The 27,104-nt window shown below is 31.0% G+C and overlaps 1 protein-coding gene across 4 annotated transcripts in view; it reads right to left on the reverse strand.

Moving 5' to 3' along the window:
• The window catches only part of LOC114344933 (uncharacterized), a 1,261,996-nt gene that overhangs the window by 827,527 nt on the left and 407,365 nt on the right, over positions 1 to 27,104 (reverse strand). The gene's annotated exons all lie outside the window — the stretch shown is intronic.

The following is a 27,104-nucleotide window of genomic DNA, read 5'->3' on the forward strand; positions in this document are numbered from 1 at the left end:
GTTTGATATTGCAGGAAAAGTTGAGTCACACAGTTCATCTTCTTATTCGTGCAGTACCGTCTCCTATCGTAGGTTGGCTAACATCACAGCAATCTTCACTTTGTTGGCTGCAGCTCTGAACAACTGTATTGAACTGCACCCATACCACTCCCTTAAATTTCGCAACCAGGAAATCCTCCTACGTCCCACATTTTTCTTTCCTGATATTTTTCCTTGGATTATGAGTCTTAGCAGAGAGTAATTTTCTCCTCTCATTATGTGGCCTAGATATTCCAGCTTTTTCGTTTGTATGGTTTTTATGACTTCGCACTCCTTCCCCATCTTCAGCAAAACATTTTGATTTGTTACTCTCTCTGTCCATGGTATTTTCCACATACTCCTGTAGCACCACATCTCGAATGCCTAAATGTTTTTGATGTTGATCTTTTTCAGTGTCCAAGCTTCCATGCCGTACAGCAGAACGGAGAAAACATTCTCGTTCTTAAGTTTATATTTATGTCCCGGCTGCATAGGAACTTTTTCATTTTGATAAATGATTATCACGCTATCTCAATTCGCCTCTTAATTTCTCTTGTGTAGTCATTAGTATCAGTGAACCAGACCCCTAAATATTTGTAGGGCGTAACTCTTTCAACTGGCTGATTATTTATGGTTAAATTCACATTGGTGTATAGCTTCTTTGTTACAATCATGAATTTAGTCTTTTTGATGTTCAGTTTTAGACCATACTTATTGGTATGAGTGTTTATGTTTTCCAATACTGTAAATTTGCTAGGTTATCTGTTACTATTAGCGTCATCAGCGTATCATCATCATCATTCTCTTTGCCTTATCCCTATACGGGGTACTTATGTGAAGTTAGCAATAGATTCCAGCAATAAACTGTATTACGAGATTCGTAAAATACCTCACAAAATCAATACAAAATAGTTCGTTACCTGTGTTACAAATAAAATATCATTAAAACCACCCCCTAAATTAACTCCAACCCCAAAAAGTTCTACTACGTGTACAGCACGTCAAAAAAATGATGAAATTATCGTGTCCATCACGAAATTTTTGCCATTTTTTTGGATCATATTATTAATCAGTGATGTATAAACAACATATAAAAAATTGGGGTGGAGTTATTTTTTGTTTTCACGTAATAACAATTGAAAGTTGCCATCCTACGCTGAAAGGCACGAAAATGATAAAAGGACTGTGTTCATCACGAACTTTTTGTAATTTTTGTGGATTATATACTTGATCGATGATATATAAACATCATATAAAAAAATTGGGGTGGAGTTATTTTTTGTTTTCACGTAATATCAATTAAAAGTTACTCCATTGCCAGCCTACGCCGGACGGCACGAAAATGATAAAAAGACTGTGTCCATCACGAAATTTTTGCGATTTTTGTGGATTATATAATTGATCGATGACATATAAACATGATATAAAAAATTGGGGTGCAGTTATTTTTTGTTTTCACGTAATAATAATTAACTTAATCTATTGCCAGCCTACGCCGGACGGCACGAAAATGATAAAATGACTGTGTTCATCACAAAATTTTTGCGATTTTTGTGGATTATATAATTGATATGTGACATATAAACATAATATAAAAAAATTGGGGTGCAGTTATTTTTTGTTTTCACGTAATAACAATTAAAATTTACTCCATTGCCATCCTACGCCGGACGGCACGAAAATGATAAAATGACTGTGTTCATCACGAAATTTTGGAGATTTTTGTGGATTATATAATTGATCGATGATATACAAACATAATATAAAAAAATTGGGGTGCAGTTATTTTTTGTTTTCACGTAATAATAATTAACTTAATCTATTGCCAGCCTACGCCGGACGGCACGAAAATGATAAAATGACTGTGTCCATCACGATTTTTGTGGATTATATAGTTGATCTATGATATATAAACATAATATAAAAAAATTGGGGTGCAGTTATTTTTTGTTTTCACGTAATAACAATTACTACTTTGACGAAGTCCATGTTATGGATGCTAACAATAATTATTTTTGAATGATAATCACAATGAAAATTTCCTTCATGTAACTCAAAGATACACAGGAATTGAACGTAAAGTTTATGATGCTGTAATATCTCTTTTTTCACATGTAAGTAAGATTTTTATATATATTTAAAGATAACAATTGGTGTTTTATCAAGGGTCTATTAGAAAATCAAAAGAATCTTTTCCGGTTTCGAGAAATACAATAATTAAAATAGCTAAAGAAATTTTATTTATTGTAAACACATGTCACACATAAATTTGACAAAAAACTGTTAAAACTTGTAATATAATATCATGAAGTGTCGACGCATGAAACCTAAGCATAAATACTAAATAACATAACGTTCCTCATCTTGGTGATAAATATATGCAAAATTTACTACATTTTGCTTTTTGGGTTAACTATTATTGTGTAAATATTTAGCTCTGATTATGTTTCTTTTAGTAATAATAATAGCAATCAGGCCTTTTGGGCGGATCGTGTATTTTACGGGTAGACTGCTTTTAGTCTCATGGAGAGTATAGTTCCGTAAAATATTAAATTTGAAAAAAATTTACACCCTTAACTTTTTAATTATCGTGTCACCCTTCAGCCGACAGTAGTCATAAAATAATATAAAGGCGTCAGATAGAAGAAAATAAAGACGGTAGACCAACTATTAATTAAGGGGGCAGTGGGCTATTATTTTTAAATATATTGGTTTGTAAAAAAATACAAGGGCTTTCTAAGGGAATTAAAGAAGAGAATGGGATAGTTTTTAAGCTTGAATTGAGCAGAGGTGTAACCAGGATGATCCTAAGGGGGGGTTACATCTACTTGAAGGTCTCTGGGGGTATGGAATAATAATTGTGTTAAGCGTATAGAGCTCAAAGTACATCTAAAAGGGGGGGTTATAACTCCCAAAACCACCCCCTGGTTACGTCTATGGAATTGAGCAAGCACGTCGTGTTCACTCCGTTAGGTTTTAGATTGTTGCTTTGATTACGTTTACTCTAAATATAAGATTATTTGTTCTTTTGTACATTGATTTTAATTAATAGTTACAACGCGTTAATATACCTATATACCATATACCCAAAGTTTCCATACAATGGCTTCTATAGATATCGTATTTGAATATAGCAAATTATTTTAGTTCTGTGTCCACGAGCTCAAACAAAATTCGTCGTTTAAGTTGTAGCGATGATTTAATTAAAAATGCGTGTGAGTTAAAATTCCGAGACAATAAACAGTTAAACAGGTTAAATTTATATACAACGTTAAAAAGACGTACCGAGGAAATAATAAATTTAGTGGATTCTATAAATTTGAAAAATAGTTCCGAAAATAATGTAAGTGTTATAGAATTATGTGACAGTGAAGTTTTTAAAAACAATATTTATACTGAAAATTTGTGTGATCAATCTTATGATGATGATAAACATGTGTTTATGTCTGACATTTCCACGTCTGGTGAAGATTCGGAGACCGCTACGATAAGTACAACAAATCCTAATTTGTCGATGACTGATACTCTCCAAAGTGAACTTAATAATGTAACTTTAGTTATTAATGATTATATAATTGATCGATGACATATATATATATATATATATATATATATATATATATATATATATATATAATCCCTGACAATTTGGATGACATAGATAATAATATTCTAGCATTTTATAAAAAAAAACACGAATATTCTTCAATATTACCCGCCGCTTCTGTAAACGTGTACCCTTCGCTTTTAACAAATGAACCTATTTTATATAAAGACTGTAAAATATTCAAAGCCGATTTTAATGTTTCAAAAGAAGAGTTAAATTCAATTTATAATTTTGCAACTAACAAATTCAAAACTAATTATTACAATATTTTGATAAGAGAGAAATTTGAAGAAGTTAACACAACATGTATATTTAATTTTAAAAATATTAATTATTTATCAACTAGGTTGTAATTTATGGATATTGTGCTGCTTCCGAATGTAAGCTATTTAAAATTAAGTGTTAGATTGATAGTGCTGGTCTTAGGGGTTGTGTATATAGTACGTCACGTCGGCTAATTTCTGTCACAGTGAACAATTAACTAGACCCGTTAGAGGTGTAGAGCTATGTATTCTAGGACAAAGTTTACTAAATTCCGAAATCTTAGACATACGAAAAGAAGATGTTAAATCGTGTTTCAAAGTTTCGTTACGAACAACCTTAGGAGAGCAAAATTGCAACAATTTCGTGATGGACACAGGCATATTATCATTTTCGTGAGGTGCGGCGCTGGATACCAATGGAGTACTGCATACCAAAAAATAATTCCACTTCAATTATTTTATGTCGTTTATATATCATTTGTCAGCTATATAATCCACAAAAATGGCAAAGATTTCGTGCCGTGCGGCGCTGGATACCAATGGAGTAACTTGTATTTGTTATTGGGTGAAAACAAAAAATAACTACACCCCAATTTTTTTATATTATGTTTATATATCATCGATCAATTATATAATCCACAAAAATCTCCAAAATTTCGTGACGAACACAGTCATTTTATCATTTTCGTGCCGTCCGGCGTAGGCTGGCAATAGATTAAGTTAATTATTATTACGCGAAAACAAAAAATAACAGCAACGCAATTTTTTTATATTATGTTTATATGTCATCGTTCACTTATATAATCCACAAAAATCGAAAAAAATTTCGTGATCGACAGTCAGTTTATCATTTTCGTGCCATCCAGCGTAGGCTGGCAATAGATTAAGTTAATTATTATTACGTGAAAACCAAAAATAACTGCACCCCACTTTTTTTATATTATGTTTATATATATCATCGACCAATTATATAATCCACAAAAATCGCAAAAATTTCCTGAAGAACACAGTCATTTTATCATTTTCGTGCCGTCCGGCGTAGGATGGCAATGGAGTAACTTTTAATTGGTATTACGTGAAAACAAAAAACAACTGAGCCCCAATTTTTTTATATTAACTTTATATGTCATCGATCAATTATATAATCCACAAAAATCGCAAAAATTTCGTGATAGACACAGTCATTTTATCATTTTCGTGCTGTCCGGCGTAGGATGGCAATGGAGTAATTTTTAATTGTTATTACGTGAAAACAAAAAATAGCTGCACCCCAATTTTTTTATATTATGTTTATATATCATAGATCAACTATATAATCCACAAAAATCGCAAAAATATTGTGATGGACAAAGTCATTTTATGATTTTCGTGCCGTCCGGCGTAGGCTGGCAGTGTAGTAAGGTTTAATTGTTATTACGTGAAATCAAAAAATAACTGCACCCCAATTTTTTTGTATTATCTTTATATGTCATCGATCAATTATATAATCCACAAAAATCGCAAAAATTTCGAGATGGACACAGTAATTTTATCATTTTCGTGCTGTCCGGCGTAGGATGGCAATGGAGTAACTTTTAATTGTTATTACGTGAAAGCAAAAAATAACTGCACCCCAATTTTTTTATATTATGTTTACATATCATAAATCAACTATATAATCCACACAAATCGCAAAAATTTTGTGACGGACACAGTCATTTTATCATTTTCGTGCCGTCCGGCGTAGGCTGGCAATAGATTAAGTTAATTATTATTACGTGAAAACAAAAAATAACTGCACCCCAAATTTTTTGTATTATGTTTATATGTCATCGATCAATTTTATAATGCACAAAAATAGCAAAAATTTCGTGATGGACACAGTCATTTTATAATTTTCGTGCCGTCCAGCGTAGGCTGGCAATAAATTAAGTTAATTATTATTACGTTAAAACAAAACATAACTGCACCCAATTTTTTTATATCATGTTTATATATTATCGATCCATTATATAATCCACAAAAATCTCAAAAAGGTCGTGATGAACACAGTCATTTTATCATTTTCGTGCCGTCCGGCGTAGGATGGCAATGGAGTAACTTTTAATTGTTATTACGTGAAAACAAAAAACAACTGCACCCCAATTTTTTTATATTATCTTTATATGTCATCGATCAATTATATAATCCACCAAAAACGCAAAAATTTCGTGATGGACACAGTCATTTTATCATTTTCGTGCCGTCCGGCGTAGGCTGGCAATATTTTAAGTTAATTATTATTACGTGAAAACAAACAAAAGCTGCACCCCAATTTTTTATATCATGTTTATATATTATCGATCCATTATATAATCCACAAAAATCTCAAAAATGTCGTGATGAACACAGTCATTTTATCATTTTCGTGCCGTCCGGCGTAGGATGGCAATGGAGTAAATTTTAATTGTTATTACGTGAAAACAATAAATAACTGAACCCCAATTTTTTTATATTATGTTTATATATCATAGATCAACTATATAATCCACAAAAATCGCAAAAATTTTGTGATGGACACAGTCATTTTATCATTTTCGTGCCGTCCGGCGTAGGCTGGCAATAGATTAAGTTAATTCTTATTACGTGAAAACAAAAAATAACTGCACCCCAATTTTCTTATATTATGTTTATATGTCATCGATCAATTATATAATCCACAAAAATCGCAAAAATTTCGTGATGGACACAGTCATTTTATCATTTACGTGCTATCCGGCGTAGGATGGCAATGGAGTAACTTTTAATTGTTATTACGTGAAAACAAAAAATAACTGCACCCCAATTTTTTTATATTATATTTATATATCATAGATCAACTATATAATCCACAAAAATCGCAAACATTTTGTGATTGACACAGTCATTTTATCATTTTCGTGCCGTCCGGCGTAGGCTGGCAATAGATCAAGTTAATTATTATTACGTGAAAACAAAAAATAACTGCACCCCCATTTTTTTATATCATGTTTACATATTATCGATCCATTATATAATCCTCAAAAATCTCAAAAATTTCGCGATGAACACAGTCACATTATCATTTTCGTGCCGTCCGAAGTTACGAGTTCAATTGATACCTTGCTTGCACTTCCAATTGATACACCCACCTATCTTTAGCCAACCAACCTACATATCTTTATATCATATCAGCCTCCTCCTGTAAATTATACTACTTATCATAATTTCAATACTACTTTGATATTAGACCTCCACATACAATAGACTTTCTAATTTACTCTTACAATTAGTACATTTAAACCATTTTCATTCATAGTAATAAACTCAACTTTCATCAACACAGTTGGACTCGCTTCCATTTTAAATTCGAACCACAATCATCAACCTTTACACATAAATAAAACATCCTAGCAAAAATTTTCCCACTTAATTACTGGGTCCCAGATGTTCCTATACATAAATGGATCCATTTCCACTAATTAATTTATTTTCATTATTATTATGTATAGTTGGTTGCATACAATCTGGCTACTTCTCCATCCACATTATAAAAATCATTTAATACAACCTACAAAATGGGGGTAAACTTTATTATAGCCACATCTTTGTTGATGTTAGTTATTACTGTTGGAAAATTTTTAAAAAAATATCATATCACAATCAGTTGGCTGAGGTAACACATGGTAACTATTATGTCACATTGTCACATTGTTCGGTTTGATCTTTGACACCTTTCAGAAACATCACTCAACTTTCATTCAGTTGCCATAAAGTCATCGAAATGTAAACAACTCAATTTTTTGCATCCCACATGTTGGGAATTTAAATACCTTACCTTAGGGCATTATTCCTGTTGCCATTTGCCCATCACAAGGCATTTTAAGTAAATATGCATCTGTAAAGCATAAATTTTATATTTAAAGGGTTATTACCACTATATTTCTTTGGTGGCTTAGCTAGCATCCAGACTGTGAGTATAACCACTTGTTTTAAACCTTAGTCAGAATTTAAATATCAATTTTACATTAATAAAATAGGTTATACTTACTTTTAGGTCTTACACTGATGATGATTTTGTAATAAAATCGAAAACGTTTAGTTCTGATGTAGCCCTTTAGGGATTTTAATAAATTTTATACCTTTTACAAAGGATTTATTCCAATTTTTGTGATTGATGGTATACAGCCAACCACAGGAAAACTTTTCTTTCCTTGTGGATTTTTTAACTTTTAATTGTTATTACGTGAAAACAAAAAATAACTTCACCCCAATTTTTTTATATTGTGTTAATATATCATAGATCAACTATATAATCCACAAAAATCGCAAAATTTTTGTGATGGACAGTCATTTTATCATTTTCGTGCCGTCCGGCGTAGGCTGGCAATGGAGTAAATTTTAATTGTTATTACGTGAAAACAAAAAATAACTGCACCCCAATTTTTTTTATATTATGTTTATATATCATAAATCAACTATATAACCCACAAAAATCGCAAAAATTTTGTGATGGACACAGTCATTTTATCATTTTCGTGCCGTCCCACAGTGGTTCCAAATGCCGAAAACGTGGTCATGAACCTTTAAAAGCGTATATTGGTTATACATTTTGGAATTACTTTCGTTCTTAGGGGTTTTTGGCATCGCTGATTACTAATCTGACATTATTTTTTGGGAAAAACAAAATGGCGGATCCAACATGACGGAAAGAAATTGGAAGTATCAATCAAAACGCAATTTTTTTTGTCATATTTGGTAATTTAAGGTCGTTGATTACAAATCTAACATTACTTTTTATTAAAACAAAATGGCGGATCCAATATAGCCGAAAGAATTTCGAAAATTTTATTTTAAATGCATATGTGTTTAAAAATTTATATTATAAGGATTTTTTTAAATTGCTGATTACCAATACATTTTGATTATGAAGTACAATATTCAGAACCTATTACTTATGTACAACCGCCCATACATACTCCACAATCGCCAGAATCATGTAATATGCATAATTTTCCACTTTTTTATTCAAACAACTGCCAGCAATGCATAGGCAGTTATAGGCAGCTAAACCAAAATGAGTCTGTATCTTCTTACAATATGTTTTAAGACTAATAAACATTACTCGCAGAATTATGCAGAATTTTGTACTTTTTGAATGTATCTTTACAAAATTTTGGTTATTTTAAGTATATTTTCACTATTTATGTAGTAACAAATTTAAGGCATTTATTGTTACTAAAACTTAAGTTAACTTACATCTTACATTACTGAATACTTAAAAAAGTAGAATCTGCTTTATAGCGATAAAATTGATAAACCCCAAAACGTTTTACAGCGTTTTCAATATACGCGTTCTTTTAGACTTTCTCTGCCGGCCAAAATAACCTCGGACATGGTTCACTTGTTCCTGAGCTGTGAAGTGAACCAAAATACATCTAGTCTGATCCTTATACCTGTGTATTACGACTTTACGATAGTATGAGAAAACAACTGTAAACATGAAAATCCCTAGATAGGGACTTTCTTCTTCGCATCATGACCACGTTTTCAGCATTTGGAACCACTGTGCGTCCGGCGTAGGCTGGCAATAGATTAAGTTAATTGTTATTACGTGAAAACAAAAAATAACTGCACCCCAATTTTTTTATATTATCTTTATATGTCATCGGTCAATTATATAATCCACAAAAATCGCAAAAATTTCGTGATGGACACAGTCCATATTATCATTTTCGTGCTGTCCGGCGTAGGATGGCAATGGAGTAACTTTTAATTGTTATTACGTGAAAACAAAAAATAACTGCACCCCAATTTTTTTTTATATTATGTTTATATATCATAAATCAACTATATATATATATATATATATATATATATATATATATATATATATATATATATATATATGTCATCGATCAATTATATAATCCTCAAAAATCGCAAAAGTTTTGTGATGGACAAAGTCATTTTATCATTTTCGTACCGTCCGGCGTAGGCTGGCAATGGAGTAACTTTTAATTGTTATTACGTGAAAACAAAAAAATTACTGCACCCTAATTTTATTATATTATGTTTATATGTCATCGATCAATTATACAATTTATAAATATAGCTAAAATTTCGTGATGGACAAAGTCATTTTATCATTTTCGTGCCGTCCAGCGTAGGCTGGCAATAAATTAAGTTAATTATTATTACGTGAAAACAAAAAATAACTGCACCCCAATTTTTTTATATCATGTTTACATATTATCGATCCATTATATAATCCACAAAAATCTCAAAAATTTCGCGATGAACACAGTCACTTTAACATTTTCGTGCCGTCCGGCGTAGGCTGGCAATAGATTAAGTTAATTATTATTACGTGAAAACAAAAAATAACTGCACCCCAATTTTTTTATATTATCTTTTATATGTCATCGAGCAATTATATAATCCACAAAAATCGCAAAAATTTCGTGATGGACACAGTCATTTTATCATTTTCGTGCCGTCCGGCGTAGGCTGGCAATAGATTAAGTTAATTGTTATTACGTGAAAACAAAAAATAACTGCACCCCAATTTTTTTATATTATCTTTATATGTCATCGGTCAATTATATAATCCACAAAAATCGCAAAAATTTCGTGATGGACACAGTCATATTATCATTTTCGTGCTGTCCGGCGTAGGATGGCAATGGAGAAACTTTTAATTGTTATTACGTGAAAACAAAAAATAACTGCACCCCAATTTTTTTTATATTATGTTTATATATCATAAATCAACTATATATATATATGTCATCGATCAATTATATAATCCTCAAAAATCGCAAAAGTTTTGTGATGGACAAAGTCATTTTATCATTTTCGCACCGTCCGGCGTAGGCTGGCAATGGAGTAACTTTTAATTGTTATTACGTGAAAACAAAAAAATTACTACACCCTAATTTTATTATATTATGTTTATATGTCATCGATCAATTATACAATTTATAAATATAGCTAAAATTTCGTGATGGACACAGTCATTTTATCATTTTCGTGCCGTCCAGCGTAGGCTGGCAATAAATTAAGTTAATTATTATTACGTGAAAACAAAAAATAACTGCACCCCAATTTTTTTATATCATGTTTACATATTATTGATCCATTATATAATCCACAAAAATCTAAAAAATTTCGCGATGAACACAGTCATTTTAACATTTTCGTGCCGTCCGGCGTAGGCTGGCAATAGATTAAGTTAATTATTATTACGTGAAAACAAAAAATAACTGCACCCCAATTTTTTTATATTATCTTTATATGTCATCGGTCAATTATATAATCCACAAAAATCGCAAAAATTTCGTGATGGACACAGTCATATTATCATTTTCGTGCTGTCCGGCGTAGGCTGGCAATAGATTAAGTTAATTGTTATTACGTGAAAACAAAAAACAACTGCACCCCAATTTTTTTATATTATCTTTATATGTCATCGGTCAATTATATAATCCACAAAAATCGCAAAAATTTCGTGATGGACACAGTCATATTATCATTTTCGTGCTGTCCGGCGTAGGATGGCAATGGAGAAACTTTTAATTGTTATTACGTGAAAACAAAAAATAACTTCACCCCAATTTTTTTATATTGTGTTTATATATCATAGATCAACTATATAATCCACAAAAATCGCAAAAATTTTGTGACGGACAAAGTCATTTTATCATTTTCGTGCCGTCCAGCGTAGGCTGGCAATGGAATAACTTTTAATTGTTATTACGTGAAAACAAAAAATAACTGCACCCCAATTTTTTTATATTATGTTTATATTATCATAAATCAACTATATAATCCACAAAAATCGCAAAAATTTTGTGATGGACACAGTCATTTTATCATTTTCGTGCCGTCCGGCGTAGGCTGGCAATAGATTAAGTTAATTATTATTACGTGAAAACAAAAAATAGCTGCACCCCATTTTTTATATCATGTTTATATATTATCGATCCATTATATAATCCACAAAAATCTCAAAAATGTCGTGATGAACACAGTCATTTTATAATTTTCGTGCCGTCCGGCGTAGGATGGCAATGGAGTAACTTTTAATTGTTATTACGTGAAAACAAAAAATAACTTCACCACAATTTTTTTATATTGTGTTTATATATGATAGATCAACTATATAATCCACAAAAATCGCAAAAATTTTGTGATGGACAAAGTCATTTTATCATTTTCGTGCCGTCCGGCGTAGGCTGGCAATGGAGTAACTTTTAATTGTTATTACGTGAAAACAAAAAATAACTGCACCGCAATTTTTTTTTATATTATGTTTATATTATCATAAATCAACTATATAATCCACAAAAATTGCAAAAATTTTGTGATGGACACAGTCATTTTATCATTTTCGTGCCGTCCGGCGTAGGCTGGCAATAGATTAAGTTAATTATTATTACGTGAAAACAAAAAATAGCTGCACCCCATTTTTTTTATATCATGTTTATATATTATCGATCCATTATATAATCCACAAAAATCTCAAAAATGTCGTGATGAACACAGTCATTTTATCATTTTCGTGCCGTCCGGCGTAGGATGGCAATGGAGTAACTTTTAATTGTTATTACGTGAAAACAAAAAATAACTTCACCCCAATTTTTTTATATTGTGTTTATATATCATAGATCAACTATATAATCCACAAAAATCGCAAAAGTTTTGTGATGGACAAAGTCATTTTATCATTTTCGTGCCGTCCGGAGTAGGCTGGCAATGGAGTAACTTTTAATTGTTATTACGTGAAAACAAAAAATAACTGCACGGCAATTTTTTTATATAATCCACAAAAATCGCAAAAAATTTGTGATGGACAGTCATTTTATCATTTTCGTGCCGTCCGGCGTAGGCTGGCAATAGATTAAGTTAATTGTTATTACGTGAAAAAAAAAATAACTGCACCCCAATTTTTTTATATTATCTTTATATGTCATCGGTCAATTATATAATCCACAAAAATCTCAAAAATGTCGTGATGAACACAGTCATTTTATCATTTTCGTGCCGTCCGGCGTATGTGGCAATGGAGTAACTTTTAATTGTTATTACGTGAAAACAAAAAATAACTTCACCCCAATTTTTTTATATTGTGTTTATATATGATAGATCAACTATATAATCCACAAAAATCGCAAACATTTTGTGATGCACAAAGTCATTTTATCATTTTCGTGCCGTCCGGCGTAGGCTGGCAATGAAGTAACTTTTAATTGTTATTACGTGAAAACAAAAAATAACTGCACCGCAATTTTTTTTTATATTATGTTTATATATTATAAACTAACTATATAATCCACAAAAATCGCAAAAATTTTGTGATGGACACAGTCATTTTATCATTTTCGTGCCGTCCGGCGTAGGCTGGCAATAGATTAAGTTAATTGTTATTACGTGAAAACAAAAAATAACTGCCCCCCATTTTTTTTATATTATCTTTATATGTCATCGGTCAATTATATAATCCACAAAAATCGCAAAAATTTTGTGATGAACACAGTCATTTTATCATTTTCGTGCCGTCCGGCGTAGGATGGCAATGGAGTAACTTTTAATCGTTGTTACGTGAAAACAAAAAATAACTGCACCCCATTTTTTTATATTATGTTTATATATCATAGATCAACTATATCAGTGGTTTTCAATGTTTTTGAGCCATGTACCACCAAAATTCTTATAATTATTTTTGGTACCACCTAACTGAAGTATCTATGGAGGTAGATAATCTAATTAACTAAAAATATGCTGAATTTTGGCTGTGGTTTTGCGTTTTGTGTACCACCGCACCTAATGAAATGTACCACGAGTGGTACATGTACCACAGATTGAGAACCCCAGAACTATATAATCCACAAAAGTCGCATACATTTTGTGATGGACACAGTCATTTTATCATTTTCTTGGCGTCCGGGTAGGCTGGCAATAGATTAAGTTAATTATTATTACGTGAAAACAAAAAATAACTGCACCCCAATTTTTTTATATTATCTTTATATGTCATCGGTCAATTATATAATCCACAAAAATCGCAAAAATTTCGTGATGGACACAGTCATATTATCATTTTCGTGCTGTCCGGCGTAGGCTGGCAATAGATTAAGTTAATTGTTATTACGTGAAAACAAAAAACAACTGCACCCCAATTTTTTTATATTATCTTTATATGTCATCGGTCAATTATATAATCCACAAAAATCGCAAAAATTTCGTGATGGACACAGTCATATTATCATTTTCGTGCTGTCCGGCGTAGGATGGCAATGGAGAAACTTTTAATTGTTATTACGTGAAAACAAAAAATAACTTCACCCCAATTTTTTTTATATTGTGTTTATATATCATAGATCAACTATATAATCCACAAAAGTCGCAAAAATTTTGTGATGGACAAAGTCATTTTATCATTTTCGTGCCGTCCAGCGTAGGCTGGCAATGGAATAACTTTTAATTGTTATTACGTGAAAACAAAAAATAACTGCACCCCAATTTTTTTATATTATGTTTATATTATCATAAATCAACTATATAATCCACAAAAATCGCAAAAATTTTGTGATGGACACAGTCATTTTATCATTTTCGTGCCGTCCGGCGTAGGCTGGCAATAGATTAAGTTAATTATTATTACATGAAAACAAAAAATAGCTGCACCCCATTTTTTTATATCATGTTTATATATTATCGATCCATTATATAATCCACAAAAATCTCAAAAATGTCGTGATGAACACAGTCATTTTATAATTTTCGTGCCGTCCGGCGTAGGATGGCAATGGAGTAACTTTTAATTGTTATTACGTGAAAACAAAAAATAACTTCACCCCAATTTTTTTATATTGTGTTTATATATGATAGATCAACTATATAATCCACAAAAATCGCAAAAATTTTGTGATGGACAAAGTCATTTTATCATTTTCGTGCCGTCCGGCGTAGGCTGGCAATGGAGTAACTTTTAATTGTTATTACATGAAAACAAAAAATAACTGCACCGCAATTTTTTTTTATATTATGTTTATATTATCATAAATCAACTACATAATCCACAAAAATCGCAAAAATATTGTGATGGACACAGTCATTTTATCATTTTTGTGCCGTCCGGCGTAGGCTGGCAATAGATTAAGTTAATTATTATTACGTGAAAACAAAAAATAGCTGCACCCCATTTTTTTTATATCATGTTTATATATTATCGATCCATTATATAATCCACAAAAATCTCAAAAATGTCGTGATGAACACAGTCATTTTATCATTTTCGTGCCGTCCGGCGTAGGATGGCAATGGAGTAACTTTTAATTGTTATTACGTGAAAACAAAAAATAACTTCACTCCAATTTTTTTATATTGTGTTTATATATAATAGATCAACTATATAATCCACAAAAATCGCAAAAGTTTTGTGATGGACAAAGTCATTTTATCATTTTGGTGCCGTCCGGAGTAGGCTGGCAATGGAGTAACTTTTAATTGTTATTACGTGAAAACAAAAAATAACTGCACCGCAATTTTTTTATATAATCCACAAAAATCGCAAAAAATTTGTGATGGACACAGTCATTTTATCATTTTCGTGCCGTCCGGCGTAGGCTGGCAATAGATTAAGTTAATTGTTATTACGTGAAAAAAAAAATAACTGCACCCCAATTTTTTTATATTATCTTTATATGTCATCGGTCAATTATATAATCCACAAAAATCTCAAAAATGTCGTGATGAACACAGTCATTTTATCATTTTCGTGCCGTCCGGCGTATGTGGCAATGGAGTAACTTTTAATTGTTATTACGTGAAAACAAAAAATAACTTCACCCCAATTTTTTTATATTGTGTTTATATATGATAGATCAACTATATAATCCACAAAAATCGCAAACATTTTGTGATGCACAAAGTCATTTTATCATTTTCGTGCCGTCCGGCGTAGGCTGGCAATGAAGTAACTTTTAATTGTTATTACGTGAAAACAAAAAATAACTGCACCGCAATTTTTTTTTATATTATGTTTATATATCATAAATTAACTATATAATCCACAAAAATCGCAAAAATTTTGTGATGGACACAGTCATTTTATCATTTTCGTGCCGTCCGGCGTAGGATGGCAATGGAGTAACTTCTAATCGTTGCTACGTGAAAACAAAAAATAACTGCACCCCATTTTTTTATATTATCTTTATATGTCATCGGTCAATTATATAATCCACAAAAATCGCAAAAATTTTGTGATGAACACAGTCATTTTATCATTTTCGTGCCGTCCGGCGTAGGATGGCAATGGAGTAACTTCTAATCGTTGTTACGTGAAAACAAAAAATAACTGCACCCCATTTTTTTATATTATGTTTATATATCATAGATCAACTATATATAATCCACAAAAGTCGCATACATTTTGTGATGGACACAGTCATTTTATCATTTTTTTGGCGTCCGGGTAGGCTGGCAATAGATTAAGTTAATTATTATTACGTGAAAACAAAAAATAACTGCACCCCATTTTTTTATATTATCTTTATATGTCATCGGTCAATTATATAATCCACAAAAATCGCAAAAATTTTGTGATGAACACAGTCATTTTATCATTTTCGTGCCGTCCGGCGTAGGATGGCAATGGAGTAACTTCTAATCGTTGTTACGTGAAAACAAAAAATAACTGCACCCCATTTTTTTATATTATGTTTATATATCATAGATCAACTATATATAATCCACAAAAGTCGCATACATTTTGTGATGGACACAGTCATTTTATCATTTTTTTGGCGTCCGGGTAGGCTGGCAATAGATTAAGTTAATTATTATTACGTGAAAACAAAAAATAACTGCACCCCAATTTTTTTATATTATCTTTATATGTCTTCGGTCAATTATATAATCCACAAAAATCGAAAAAATTTCGTGATGGACACAGTCATTTTAACATTTTCGTGCCGTCCGGCGTAGGCTGGCAATAGATTAAGTTAATTATTATTACGTGAAAACAAAAAATAACTGCACCCCAATTTTTTTATATTATCTTTTATATGTCATCGATCAATTATATAATCCACAAAAATCGCAAAAATTTTGTGATGGACAAAGTCGTTTTATCATTTTCGTGCCGTCCGGCGTAGGCTGGCAATGGAGAAACTTTTAATTGTTATTACGTGAAAACAAAAAATAACTTCACCCTAATTTTTTTATATTGTGTTTATATATCATAGATCAACTATATAATCCACAAAAATCGCAAAAATTTTGTGATGGACAAAGTCATTTTATCATTTTCGTGCCGTCCAGCGTAGGCTGGCAATGGAATAACTTTTAATTGTTATTACGTGAAAACAAAAAATAACTGCACCCCAATTTTTTTATATTATGTTTATATTATCAGAAATCAACTATATAATCCACAAAAATCCCAAAAATTTTGTGATGGACACAGTCATTTTATCATTTTCGTGCCGTCCGGCGTAGGCTGGCAATAGATTAAGTTAATTATTATTACGTGAAAACAAAAAATAGCTGCACCCCATTTTTTTTATATCATGTTTATATATTATCGATCCATTATATAATCCATAAAAATCTCAAAAATGTCGTGATGAACACAGTCATTTTATAATTTTCGTGCCGTCCGGCGTAGGATGACAATGGAGTAACTTTTAATTGTTATTACGTGAAAACAAAAAATAACTTCACCCCAATTTTTTTATATTGTGTTTATATATGATAGATCAACTATATAATCTACAAAAATCGCAAAAATTTTGTGATGGACAAAGTCATTTTATCATTTTCGTGCCGTCCGGCGTAGGCTGGCAATGGAGTAACTTTTAATTGTTATTACGTGAAAACAAAAAATAACTGCACCGCAATTTTTTTTTATATTATGTTTATATATCATAAATTAACTATATAAACCACAAAAATCGCAAAAATTTTGTGATGGACACAGTCATTTTATCATTTTCGTGCCGTCCGGCGTAGGCTGGCAATAGATTAAGTTAATTATTATTACGTGAAAACAAAAAATAACTGCCCCCCATTTTTTTATATTATCTTTATATGTCATCGGTCAATTATATAATCCACAAAAATCGCAAAAATTTCGTGATGGACACAGTCCTATTATCATTTTCGTGCTGTCCGGCCTAGGATGGCAATGGAGAAACTTTTAATTGTTATTACGTGAAAACAAAAAATAACTGCACCCTAATTTTTTTTATATTATGTTTATATATCATAAATCAACTATATAATCCACAAAAATCTCAAAAATTTCGCGATGAACACAGTCATTTTATCATTTTCGTGCCGTCCGGCGTAGGCTGGCAATAGATTAAGTTAATTGTTATTACGTGAAAACAAAAAATAACCGCACCCCAATTTTTTTATATTATCTTTATATGTCATCGGTCAATTATATAATCCACAAAAATCGCAAAAATTTCGTGACGGACACAGTCATTTTATCATTTTCGTGCCGTCCGAGGTAGGCTGGCAATAGATTAAGTTAATTGTTATTAAGTGAAAACAAAAAATAACTGCACCCCAATTTTTTTATATTATCTTTATATGTCATCGGTCAATTATATAATCCACAAAAATCGCAAAAATTTCGTGATGGACACAGTCCTATTATCATTTTCGTGCTGTCCGGCCTAGGATGGCAATGGAGAAACTTTTAATTGTTATTACGTGAAAACAAAAAATAACTGCACCCTAATTTTTTTTATATTATGTTTATATATCATAAATCAACTATATAATCCACAAAAATCTCAAAAATTTCGCGATGAACACAGTCATTTTATCATTTTCGTGCCGTCCGGCGTAGGCTGGCAATAGATTAAGTTAATTGTTATTACGTGAAAACAAAAAATAACCGCACCCCAATTTTTTTATATTATCTTTATATGTCATCGGTCAATTATATAATCCACAAAAATCGCAAAAATTTCGTGACGGACACAGTCATTTTATCATTTTCGTGCCGTCCGAGGTAGGCTGGCAATAGATTAAGTTAATTGTTATTAAGTGAAAACAAAAAATAACTGCACCCCAATTTTTTTATATTATCTTTATATGTCATCGGTCAATTATATAATCCACAAAAATCGCAAAAATTTCGTGATGGACACAGTCATATTATCAATTTCGTGCTGTCCGGCGTAGGATGGCAATGGAGAAATTTTAATTGTTATTACGTGAAAACAAAAAATAACTGCACCCCAATTTTTTTTATATTATGTTTATATATCATAAATCAACTATATAATCCACAAAAATCGCAAAAATTTTGTGATGAACACAGTCATTTTATCATTTTCGTGCCGTCCGGCGTAGGATGGCAATGGAGTAACTTTTAATCGTTGTTACGTGAAAACAAAAAATAACTGTACCCCATTTTTTTATATTATGTTTATATATCATAGATCAACTATATAATCCACAAAAGTCGCATACATTTTGTGATGGACACAGTCATTTTATCATTTTCGTGGCGTCCGGGTAGACTGGCAATAGATTAAGTTAATTATTATTACGTGAAAACAAAAAATAACTGCACCCCAATTTTTTTATATTATCTTTATATGTCATCGGTCAATTATATAATCCACAAAAATCGCAAAAATTTCGTGATGGACACAGTCATTTTAACATTTTCGTGCCGTCCGGCGTAGACTGGCAATAGATTAAGTTAATTATTATTACGTGAAAACAAAAAATAACTGTACCCCAATTTTTTTATATTATCTTTTATATGTCATCGATCAATTATATAATCCACAAAAATCGCAAAAATTTTGTGATGGACAAAGTCATTTTATCATTTTCGTGCCGTCCGGCGTAGTCTGGCAATGGAGAAACTTTTAATTGTTATTACGTGAAAACAAAAAATAACTGAACCGCAATTTTTTTTATGTTATGTTTATATATCATAAATCAACTATATAATCCACAAAAATCGCAAAAAATTTGTGATGGACACAGTCATTTTATCATTTTCGTGCCGTCCGGCGTAGGCTGGCAATAGATTAAGTTAATTGTTATTACGTGAAAACAAAACATAACTGCACACCAATTTTTTTATATTATCTTTATATGTCATCGGTCAATTATATAATCCACAAAAATCGCAAAAATTTCGTGATGGACACAGTCATATTATCATTTTCGTGCTGTCCGGCGTAGGATGGCAATGGAGAAACTTTTAATTGTTATTACGTGAAAACAAAAAATAACTGCACCCCAATTTTTTTTATATTATATTTATATTATCATAAATCAACTATATAATCCACAAAAATCGCAAAAATTTTGTGATGGACACAGTCATTTTATCATTTTCGTGCCGTCCGGCGTAGGCTGGCAATAGATTAAGTTAATTATTATTACGTGAAAACAAAAAATAGCTGCACCCCAATTTTTTTATATCATGTTTATATATTATCGATCCATTATATAATCCACAAAAATCTCAAAAATGTCGTGATGAACACAGTCATTTTATCATTTTCGTGGCGTCCGGCGTAGGCTGGCAATAGATTAAGTTAATTATTATTACGTGAAAACAAAAAATAACTGCACCCCAATTTTTTCATATTATCTTTTATATGTCATCATTCTCGACACCTCACGGTAGAAGAGAACCGGATTATATATATATATATATATATATATGTCATCGATCAATTATATAATCCTCAAAAATCGCAAAAGTTTTGTGATGGACAAAGTCATTTTATCATTTTCGTGCCGTCCGGCGTAGGCTGGCAATGGAGTAACTTTTAATTGTTATTACGTGAAAACAACACATAACTGCACCTCAATTTTATTATATTATGTTTATATGTCATCGATCAATTATACAATTTATAAATATAGCTAAAATTTTGTGATGGACACAGTCATTTTATCATTTTCGTGCCGTCCAGCGTAGGCTGGCAATAAATTAAGTTAATTATTATTACGTGAAAACAAAAAATAACTACACCCCAATTTTTTTATATCATTTTTACATATTATCGATCCATTATACAGGGTGTCCCGAAAAGAATGGTCATAAATTATACCACACATTCTGGGGTCAAAAATAGTTCGATTGAACCTAACTTACCTTAGTACAAATGTGCTCACAAAAAAAGTTACAGCCCTTTGAAGTTACAAAATGAAAATCGATTTTTTTCAATATATCGAAAACTATTAGAGATTTTTTATTGAAAATGGACATGTATAATTCTTATGTTAGGAACATCTTAAAACAAAATTATAGTGAAATTTGTCCACCCCATAAAAAATTGATGGGGATTTTGTTCCCTTAAACCCCCCCAAACTTTTGTGTACGTTCCAATTAATTTATTATTGTGGTACCATTAGTTAAACACAACGTTTTTAAAACTTTTTTGTCTCTTAGTATTTTTTCGATAAGCCAGTTTTTATTGAGATGCGGCTTCTTTTTCAATATATTTACGTAAAAATTTTATGGGGGTTTTGTTCCTTTAAACCCCCCTAATGTTTGTGTACGTTCCAATTAAACTATTATTGTGGTACCATTAGTTAAACACAGTGTTTTTAAAACTTTTGTCTCTTAGTCTTTTGTTCATAAGTCACCTTTTATCGAGATGTAGCTTCTTTTTCAAAATATACCTAAAAATGTAAATTATAAATAAATTTTCAGATTATTAACAGGTCTCTATAACCGTACTTAACCATATACAAATATGTGGTGGATTCGAAAAATATTCAAAATATCTCGATAAACACTGGCTTATCGAAAAAGTACTAAGAGGCAAAAAAGTTTTAAAAATAATGTGTTTAACTAATAGTGCCACAATAATAATTTAATTGGAACGTACACAAAAGTTTGGGGGGGTTTAAGGGAACAAAACCCCCATAAAATTTGTATGGAGTGCACAAATTTTACTTAATTTTTTTTTAAGATATTGCTGTCGTAAAAATGCCACATGTCAATTTTCAATAAAAAATCTCTGAGAGTTTTGAATATATGAAAAAAAATCGATTTTCATTTTGTAACTTCAAAGGGCTGTAACTTTTTTTTGTGCACTATTGTATATAGGTAAGTGAGGTTCAATCAACCTATTTTTGACCCCAGAATCTGTGGTATAATTTATGACCAATCTTTTCGGGACACCCTGTATAATCCACAAAAATCTCAAAAATTTCGCGATGAACACAGTCATTTTAACATTTTCGTGCCGTCCGGCGTAGGCTGGCAATAGATTAAGTTAATTATTATTACGTGAAAACAAAAAATAACTGCAATTTTTTTATATTATCTTTTATATGTCATCGATCAATTATATAATCCACAAAAATCGCAAAAATTTCGTGATGGACACAGTCATATTATCATTTTCGTGCTGTCCGGCGTAGGATGGCAATGGAGAAACTTTTAATTGTTATTACGTGAAAACAAAAAATAACTGCACCCCAATTTTTTTTATATTATGTTTATATTATCATAAATCAACTATATAATCCACAAAAATCGCAAAAATTTTGTGATGTACACAGTCACTTTATCATTTTCGTGCCGTCCGGCGTAGGCTGGCAATAGATTAAGTTAATTATTATTACGTGAAAACAAAAAATAGCTGCACCCCATTTTTTTTATATCATGTTTATATATTATCGATCCATTATATAATCCACAAAAATCTCAAAAATGTCGTGATGAACACAGTCATTTTATCATTTTCGTGCCATCCGGCGTAGGATGGCAATGGAGTAACTTTTAATTGTTATTACGTGAAAACAAAAAATAACTTCACCCCAATTTTTTTATATTGTGTTTATATATCATAGATGAACTATATAATCCACAAAAATCGCAAAAGTTTTGTGATGGACAAAGTCATTTTATCATTTTCGTGCCGTCCGGCGTAGGCTGGCAATGGAGTAACTTTTAATTGTTATTACGTGAAAACAAAATATAACTGCACCCCAATTTTATTATATTATGTTTATATGTCATCGATCAATTATACAATTTATAAATATAGCTAAAATTTCGTGATGGACACAGTCATTTTATCATTTTCGTGCCGTCCAGCGTAGGCTGGCAATAAATTAAGTTAATTATTATTATGTGAAAACAAAAAATAACTGCACCCCAATTTTTTTATATCATGTTTACATATTATCGATCCATTATATAATCCACAAAAATCTCAAAAATTTCGTGACGAACACAGTCATTTTAACATTTTCGTGCCGTCCGGCGTAGGCTGGCAATAGATTAAGTTAATTATTATTACGTGAAAACAAAAAATAACTGCACCCCAATTTTTTTATATTATCTTTTATGTCATCGATCAATTATATAATCCATAAAAATCGCAAAAATTTCGTGATGGACACAGTCATTTTATCATTTCGTGCTGTCCGGCGTAGGATGGCAATGGAATAACTTTTAATTGTTATTACGTGAAAACAAAAAATAACTGCACCGCAATTTTTTTTTATATTATGTTTATATATCATAAATCAACTATATAATCCACAAAAATCGCAAAAAAATTGTGATGGACACAGTCATTTTATCATTTTCGTGTCGTCCGGCGTAGGCTGGCAATAGATTAAGTTAATTGTTATTACGTGAAAACAAAAAATAACTGCACCCCAATTTTTTTATATTATCTTTATATGTCATCGGTCAATTATTTAATCCACAAAAATCGCAAAAATTTAGTGATGGACACAGTCATATTATCATTTTCGTGCTGTCCGGCGTAGGATGGCAAAGGAGAAACTTTTAATTGTTATTACGTGAAAACAAAAAATAACTGCACTCCAATTTTTTTTATATTATGTTTATATTATCATAAATCAACTATATAATCCACAAAAATCGCAAAAATTTTGTGATGGACACAGTATCATTTTCGTGCCGTCCGGCGTAGGCTGGCAATAGATTAAGTTAATTATTATTGCGTGAAAACAAAAAATAGCTGCACCCCATTTTTTTTATATCATGTTTATATATTATCGATCCATTATATAATCCACAAAAATCTCAAAAATGTCGTGATGAACACAGTAATTTTATCATTTTCGTGCCGTCCGGCGTAGGATGGCAATGGAGTAACTTTTAATTGTTATTACGTGAAAACAAAAAATAACTTCACCCCAATTTTTTTATATTGTGTTTATATATCATAGATCAACTATATAATCCATAAAAATCGCAAAAATTTTGTGATGGACAAAGTCATTTTATCATTTTCGTGCCGTCCGGCGCAGGCTGGCAATGGAGTAACTTTTAATTGTTATTACGTGAAAACAAAAAATAACTGCACCGCAATTTTTTTTATATTATGTTTATATATCATAAGCCAACTATATAATCCACAAAAATCGCAAAAATTTTGTGATGGACACAGTCACTTTATCATTTTCGTGCCGTCCGGCGTAGGCTGGCAATAGATTAAATTAATTGTTATTACGTGAAAACAAAAAATAACTGCCCCCCATTTTTTTATATTATCTTTATATGTCATCGGTCAATTATATAATCCACAAAAATCGCAAAAATTTTGTGATGGACAAAGTCATTTTATCATTTTCGTTCCGTCCGGCGTAGGCAGGCAATGGAGTAACTTTTAATTGTTATTACGTGAAAACAAAAAATAACTGCACCGCAATTTTTTTTTATATTATGTTTATATATCATAAATCAACTATATAATCCACAAAAATCGCAAAAATTTTGTGATGGACACAGTCATTTATTCATTTTTGTGCCGTCCGGCGTAGGCTGGCAATAGATTAAGTTAATTGTTATTACGTGAAAACAAAAAATAACTGCCCCCCATTTTTTTATATTATCTTTATATGTCATCGGTCAATTATATAATCCACAAAAATCGCAAAAATTTTGTGATGGACAAAGTCATTTTATCATTTTCGTTCCGTCCGGCGTAGGCAGGCAATGGAGTAACTTTTAATTGTTATTACGTGAAAACAAAAAATAACTGCACCGCAATTTTTTTTTATATTATGTTTATATATCATAAATCAACTATATAATCCACAAAAATCGCAAAAATTTTGTGATGGACAAAGTCATTTTATCATTTTCGTGCCGTCCGGCGTAGGCTGGCAATGGAGTAACTTTTAATTGTTATTACGTGAAAACAAAAAATAACTGCACCGCAGTTTTTTTTATATTATGTTTATATATCATAAATCAACTATATAATCCACAAAAATCGCAAAAATTTTGTGATGGACACAGTCATTTTATCATTTTCGTGCCGTCCGGCGTAGGCTGGCAATAGATTAAGTTAATTGTTATTACGTGAAAACAAAAAATAACTGCCCCCCATTTTTGTATATTATCTTTATATGTCATCGGTCAATTATATAATCCACAAAAATCGCAAAAATTTTGTGATGGACACAGTCATTTTATCATTTTCGTGCCGTCCGGCGTAGGCTGGCAATAGATTAAGTTAATTGTTATTACGTGAAAACAAAAAATAACTGCCCCCCATTTTTGTATATTATCTTTTATATGTCATCGATCAATTATATAATCCACAAAAATCGCAAAAATTTTGTGATGGACAAAGTCGTTTTATCATTTTCGTGCCGTCCGGCGTAGGCTGGCAATGGAGAAACTTTTAATTGTTATTACGTGAAAACAAAAAATAACTGCACCCCAATTTTTTTTATATTATGTTTATATATCATAAATCAACTATATAATCCACAAAAATCTCAAAAATTTCGCGATGAACAAAGTCATTTTAACATTTTCGTGCCGTCCGGCGTAGGCTGGCAATAGATTAAGCTAATTATTATTACGTGAAAACAAAAAATAACTGCACCCCAATTTTTTTATATTATCTTTTATATGTCATCGATCAATTATATAATCCACAAAAATCGCAAAAATTTCGTGATGAACACAGTCATATTATCATTTTCGTGCTGTCCGGCGTAGGATGGCAATGGAGAAACTTTTAATTGTTATTACGTGAAAACAAAAAATAACTTCACCCCAATTTTTTTATATTGTGTTTATATATCATAGATCAACTATATAATCCACAAAAATCTCAAAAATTTCGCGATGAACACAGTCATTTTAACATTTTCGTGCCGTCCGGCGTAGGCTGGCAATAGATTAAGTTAATTATTATTACGTGAAAACAAAAAATAACTGCACCCCAATTTTTTTATATTATCTTTTATATGTCATCGATCAATTATATAATCCACAAAAATCGCAAAAATTTCGTGATGGACAAAGTCATTTTATCATTTTCGTGCCGTCCGGCGTAGGCTGGCAATGGAGAAACTTTTAATTGTTATTACGTGAAAACAAAAAATAACTTCACCCTAATTTTGTTATATTGTGTTTACATATCATAAATCAACTATATAATCCACAAAAATCTCAAAAATTTCGCGATGAACACAGTAATTTTATCATTTTCGTGCCGTCCGGCGTAGGCTGGCAATAGATTAAGTTAATTGTTATTACGTGAAAACAAAAAATAACTGCACCCCAATTTTTTTATATTATCTTTATATGTCATCGGTCAATTATATAATCCACAAAAATCGCAAAAATTTCGTGATGGACACAGTCATTTTATCATTTTCGTGCCGTCCGACGTAGGCTGGCAATAGATTAAGTTAATTGTTATTAAGTGAAAACAAAAAATAACTGCACCCCATTTTCTTATATTATGTTTATATATCATAGATCAACTATATAATCCACAAAAGACGCATACATTTTGTGATGGACACAGTCATTTTATCATTTTCGTGGCGTCCAGGTAGGCTGGCAATAGATTAAGTTAATTATTATTACGTGAAAACAAAAAATAACTGCACCCCAATTTTCTTATATTATGTTTACATGTCATCGATCAATTATATAATCCACAAAAATAGCAAAAATTTCGTGATGGACACAGTCATTTTATTATTTTCGTGCCGTCCATCGTAGGCTGGCAATAGATTAAGTTAATTATTATTACGTGAAAACAAAAAATAACCGCACCCCAATTTTTTCATATTATCTTTTATATGTCATCATTCTCGACACCTCACGGTAGAAGAGAACCGGATTATATATATATATATATATATATATATATATATATATATATATATATATATATATATATATATATATAACCAATACAGAACAAAAAACTTCGAGATGTATT

Source organism: Diabrotica virgifera, chromosome 8 (assembly GCF_917563875.1).
Source record: "Diabrotica virgifera virgifera chromosome 8, PGI_DIABVI_V3a".
In the NCBI taxonomy this organism is placed as follows: domain Eukaryota; kingdom Metazoa; phylum Arthropoda; class Insecta; order Coleoptera; family Chrysomelidae; genus Diabrotica; species Diabrotica virgifera.